The 6,000-nt window shown below is 44.0% G+C and overlaps 1 protein-coding gene across 1 annotated transcript in view; it reads right to left on the reverse strand.

Moving 5' to 3' along the window:
* The window catches only part of Grap2 (GRB2 related adaptor protein 2), a 73,338-nt gene extending 69,376 nt beyond the window's left edge, over window positions 1–3,962 (reverse strand). Inside the window, exon 1 of the mRNA XM_021640341.2 lies at window positions 3,723–3,962. The gene's annotated coding sequence lies outside the window, so the exon portion shown is untranslated. The remainder of the gene's footprint in view (window positions 1–3,722) is intronic.
* Between the last annotated feature and the right edge of the window lie 2,038 nt (window positions 3,963–6,000).

Consider the following 6,000-nt stretch of genomic DNA (forward strand, 5'->3'; position numbering starts at 1 on the left):
GGAAGCGGTTGGAAATAGGATGTTGGCACAGTGCCAAAGTGTCACCCCCTCCAATTACTTGTCAATTGTAAGAGGGAAACAAGCACCTTTATAATGAGAGAGAGAGAGAGAGAGGGAGGGAGGGAGGGAGGGAAAAAGAGAGGGAGGGAGGGAGAGGGATCCTTAGAGCAAAATCAATGTCTAGAGCCAGAATCAAACTTGGCACTGGGAATGGTAGAACAATCCAGAATGATGTGCCTCCTGACACAATGCATTATGGAGCACCTGGTGGCCCCTTATGAAAAATGTTCATCCAGTGAGAGCAGGTGAGAGCAGGTAAAGGTGCTTGCTGCCAAGCCTGACGAGCTCGATTCCCAAACGCCACATGATAGAGGAAGAGAACCAGCTCCTACAAGTTACCTCTGACCTCCACTTGTGTGCCGTTACACGTTCATCCACACACATGTGCACAGAGTAAGTATGTGTAAGCACCAATCTTGACATGCTTTCAGTCCTAATATGGAGTTTATGTGACAAGAAAGAGGCTGACTGACTGACTAGCCACGAGGCAACAACCAGTTCAGAATGTAGGGCATTTCTGCAGGATCACTGTTCCAACTTGGAACAATAAATCCCAGTGTTGAATAGAGAGATGATATGAAGATTAGATTCTGTATTTTTGAAGTGATGGTATAGGTGACAGTTGGGGACAAGATGGGGAAGGCCGATATGGACTACCTGTTAAGTAATAGCTACTAGGGCCTCTACCTTCACAGATATAATGAAGGCAATGTGGTTACATAAGAGAATGTTCTTGTTCTTGGGTGTGAACTGAATTATTCAGGAGCAAACTGTCACTCATCTGCAACTTACAAGAAACTCAGAGAGAAACACAGCGGATAGAGCAAGTGTGAAGAAGGTTAAGTTAGTAAACCTAATTGGGGCATAGTTAGCATTTTAACTTTTCATTAAGTTTGTATACTTTTTTGATAAAGTCTTGCTGTATTGCTGTCTAGCTGGCCTGGTGACCTTGAACTTGTACCCATCATTCTGCCTCTGCCTCCCAAGTGCTGGGATTCCATGTCCTGCTTAAATCTGTATGTTAAATTAAAATTTTCTTCATAAGACAGGCGCTTAACATCCTTGGCAAGCAAAGGTTTCTATCATTGTGCGCGCTGCCACAGTTTCATTGAATTCTCTAAAACTTTGGGCTATGCTTGTATACCTAAAAAGAAAAGCATTATTTACTGAGTTCTTATGGGCTCAAGTCTATTGAAACCCGATGTGATCTTTGCTGGAGACCTTGGTGCCCTTGTGCAGGGTGTGGCACAAGTGCCGGCACAAAGCAATCGCTCAGTAAATGTTAGTGAAATGTTTGTTGAATGAAGCTGTGATTTCCTGAAAATCCTCAAACAGTACAAAAATATACTAATGGAGAAAAAAAAGGCAGAGATATACGAGCTTGAGGCGCTCCTTTGCATCCGGAGATATGCGGGGCAAAGACTTGAGTTATACAAGATGGGTTAACCTCCTCTACCCCCTGTGGGTATGCTATGCCACTATGCTAAGTGGCTTCTTGAACTTTGAAAGATTCTTGTTTATTATTATTTTATATTATTTATTATTTACATGTCCACCACATGTCACTACGGCATGGGTGGGGATTTAGGCAGCGACTTGTTGGAACGGGTTCTCTTCTTCTGCCACACGAGTCCCAGGGCTTGAACTCAGGGTGTTAGATTTGGTGGCAAACATCTTCACTCACTGAGCCACCTGGCTGTCCTCCTTCAACAAATCTTGAGCTTGCTTTGTGGGAGCTTGAAAATTCTGTCCCTTGGATGGACCCTGCAGCAACTGTTACTCAGCTAAGAAACCCCGATGGAATCACACTTAATGACATATTTGTGGGCAATTAAAGACCTTTCTAGAGCCAGGAAAAGGGGCATGTTTGCTCAAGTTCAGGCACGAGCTCTTTAAGCTACCAACACCAGCAGGTGTTACTCTGTGGGAATTAATAAACACGTGGAAATCAGGATCACTGGCAGCTCTTCCACAAGGCAGTGGTTCCAAAAGAGATGGCTCTGGACAGCAAGAGAGATGTGTTTTGTACAAGAGATGGGAAGGAAAATGATTAAGATTTAGAGAAATAATAATGTTCCCATTACGCGCTTTCCTGGTGCCTTTCACTGAGATATGCGGTACCCATGCTAACTCCTTTATTCTTACGGTGTCCCTATGAGGTAGGTCTAAAACAACTGAAGGCCTGAGACATGAAAGCTGTTGTTAGCCACAAAGGCATTTCTTCATATTGAATAGATCGATCACCTCCTTCCCCTCTGCTTCAGCAGAGTCATTTTTTAAAAGATGAAAGCTATTCCAATCTAGGGAGAACAAGATTACAGTTCACTGCGCAGGGGACTCTCGGAGCTGAGTTTAAGAGGGTAGTTTTCTTCAGTGATGTGGGGCTGCTTCCTTTGGCAGAAACCCAAAACCCAAAACACACAAAAAAAAATTCTCAAAAGGGGTGTAAGGCAAAAGTTTTTAAAAGTTGGCATTGGGAGATCTGCCTACATTGCACGCAGATCTCTGTGAGTTCGAGGCCAGCCCAGTCTACCGAGTGAGTTTCAGGACAGCCAGGGTTACACAGAGAAACCATGTCTTGTAAACAAAACAAAACAAAACAAACAAACAAACAAACAAACAAAGACTATGGCTGAACAGTGGCTGCTTTTTGAAAGAGGACCTCTCTAAAATTATCCTATGAACATGTAGCTTTGTAGGCCATGTCGAGTCACTAAAGGAGACCAAATTCAACTAGAAGTTCTTTCTGAAATCAAAAATGAAGAAAAAAAAATAAAGAAAAGGGACCCAGTAAAGAATTAACAGTTTATGACAAATGTACCCACATGCAAGACTTGCACTGAAGTTTCTCTCACTCCGACAATGTGTGCTCATAACTCTTTTATCCCTATGGCATTTAGGATCTCAGGCAGCCCCCTTTACTTTGCCTCTGGATGTGTACTTTTTATAATATGCAGAATGTTACAAATGTCTTATTAATAAGGCTGCGTTTGAGGTGAGTAGATGCAGTCATTTTCAAGTTAGTGAAAACCTGGTCTTTGCATTCCTTCCTCATGTTCTGGAACAGATGGGGACAAGAGCAGAAATTAGAGATGGTCCTAAAGATGCCACATAACTATTAATAAAGAGACAAAGATAGACAACACCCCATCCTATATCTTCCCACCGGAAGTTTTCTCATTAAAGGAATCCAAACCAGTGTTCTTCAAAAAGAGACCAGATGCCACCACAATGAGCAGTTTGAGCTGGTGGAGAAGTTGAGCAAGAGAGAGTTCCTGATCTCAGATTCCAGGCTCTGTTCACTGATAGTCAGTCCTCTGCCACCTCCCACTTCCCAACTTGGATTAAACACTGAACCTTCATTGAGGGAAATTTTTACCTCTGGGACCCCAACATCCAAAGTCTTTTACAGATATCACTCTCAAGCTAGTTAGTGGTGGTACTACGAGCCGAGTAAGAACCAAGTTTTCTCTAGTTCATTTGACAGAAGCCGAATCCTATCAACATAAACCAGCTAGATGAGAGACCTGGGCTGAAGGATGGAAGAAGTATTGACAGCAACGTTTAGAAAACCAGATTTCATTAGATTTGGCTCATAGAGAACAGAATCTTTAAAGCGCTCAAGGTTTCTAGAGGGCGTGCACTCACGTTGCATGACATACCTTTTGGAGGCGAAGAAGTTGAGTGTGTATCTCGGCTTTGACAACGAGTTATTAGAATCGTCTTTTGCCGGTGGGAAGATGCATTCAAATGTCAAGACTGCGGTGCTTCGGCCTACGGGGTTGCGTTGTGCTGGCTTCTGAGTACCACGCAGAAGCAGGGTACAAGCCCCAGATCCATCAACACAGCTCCCTCCTCCCTGCCTCTTGCTCTCTCTCCAAGCTACCCCCAGCCAGGCTGCAGTCTGTAGGCAAACCACACAGGAACTAGCAGACACCCGGCTGCACAGAGCTGGGCGTGAGCCTTAGATTATGTGGTTTTGTTTTCTTGCTGCTAGAGTCGAACCAAAACGCAGGAGGTTCACCGAAACACGCCTGCTCCTTTATGTTTCAGTTTTAACAGTACCCCCTGCCCCCAAAGCTCACGTTCACATAAGAAAATGTCTGATCCTGAATATGGGCCATTAACAAGCTGCTGGTGGCTTCACATCTCTCCATCCAGAGAAACACAAAGGCCACGGGGGGCGGGGGGGCACGTTAGTCTCCCTGGTCAATCACAATGTTAGAATCTCAGGGAAATTGCTTGCTCGCTTATGATAAAAATCTCAACCTGAGAGAAAAGAAAGGGGGAGGGTGGCTCTCTGAGCCAGTTAGCAACACACACTGAGCCAGAGGTTCTAAGTCCAGGTTTGCCACTGTCATGAGCAAGGACCTTTCCCTGGACCTGTGGGGCTTCACATTCTCTGAGCAGGTTGAACTCAAAGCTTTCTGAAGACTCATCATCTCCCTCAACTTTCCCGGTTCTCACCTTCACATTTCTAACCGGCCCTGCCCCCACACCACCTGCAGCCTGTGAAAGCGGCGGCTTCCTTTCTCTTTGTTCTTCAATCTTTTTGCACAAAAAGGAGACATATTTCAACTGGCTAAGCAATGCCTTTAGAGTTTGGAGGCTGGACCCAAGGTGAAGAGGGAGATAGTGGGATGTCACTGGCATTAATTTTGGATAGTTTTCTCCATTTGGAGTTCTAAAATTTTAGCTTATTCTTCATTCCTGTCTTCTGAGGGGACATCTCATTGCTTCTTTAAATGATGAACTTTGCTGAAGATTTGTTTTATTCTATTTAAGTTTTTTTTTCAAGACAGGGTTTCTCTGTGTAGCCCTAGCTGTCCTGGAACTCACTCTGTAGGCTAGGCTGGCCTCAGACTCAGAGACTCCCCCGCCTCTCCTGAGTACACAACCACCACCAGGCTTGAAGAGTTATTTTTTAAAATTCTTTTCTTGTTATAATTGTTTTCTTCTTCTTCTTCTTCTTCTTCTTCTTCTTCTTCTTCTTCTTCTTCTTCTTCTTCTTCTTCTTCCTCTTCTTCTTCTTTTAGACAGGTTTTTCTTTTATAATGTAGCCAAGGCTATGCCGAGAACTCTCCAGCTTCTTGCTGCAGCTTCAAGACTTGGGTCCTGCCTGCTCAAATGCTGGAGTTATAGCTGTGTACTACCACAGCTGCCTGGTTAAGCATTTCAATTGAAACGGGAAGGAAGAAGCTTGATAATAGAATTGGCAAGCTACCTTGCTCCTAGTAGGTGCTCAGTAAATAATCCTCAAATGAGCTAGAAGAAGAAAAGCCGCAGCCCCCAACTCCTTGGTGATGGGATTTTAAGAAGATTTTTAGTTTTAATTGTGTGCATGTGTATAGGTATGTACATATGAATTATGAGCATATGTGTACGTATGTATATATGAATGCAATGCCCACAGAGACCAGTGCAGTGCTGGGTCTCCTGAGGTTGGGGTAACAGGCCACAGTAAGCTGCCAGACATGAATCTCTGCAAGAGTAGTGTGTGGTCTTCTCCACTGGGTCATTTCTCTAGCTTTTTTTAAAATTATTATTATTAATGAAAGTTTGTACAATTTCCTTAAAACTGAGTTGCATGTGAACAGGATGCTACGATTTTCATGTTAGGAAGAATTTTAAAGATCAAATCATCACTGATTTTAAAACAGTAACTCTGGTTTCACAGTCCTGCCCTTGTGATCTAAGGGCCTTCTTAGGTCCCATCATCACATTAAACAGCTCCACTGGCAAGTTTCAGGGCTCTGAAAGTGTCTGGCTAGCAGTAGTTCCCGCGTCATCAGCATGGAATGGTTAACCACGACCCCCTCGGCTTGCAGGGCTGGGGTGTGGGCAGGAAGGGTGAATGGTTCTCCAGAACCTCTGAGAGGATTTTCAGCGTATACCCTAATGGGGAATCCCTTCCCTTCCAAGTAAAGGGCAGACTGCAGA

Source organism: Meriones unguiculatus, chromosome 8 (genome assembly GCF_030254825.1).
Source record: "Meriones unguiculatus strain TT.TT164.6M chromosome 8, Bangor_MerUng_6.1, whole genome shotgun sequence".
NCBI classification, from domain to species: Eukaryota; Metazoa; Chordata; class Mammalia; order Rodentia; family Muridae; genus Meriones; species Meriones unguiculatus.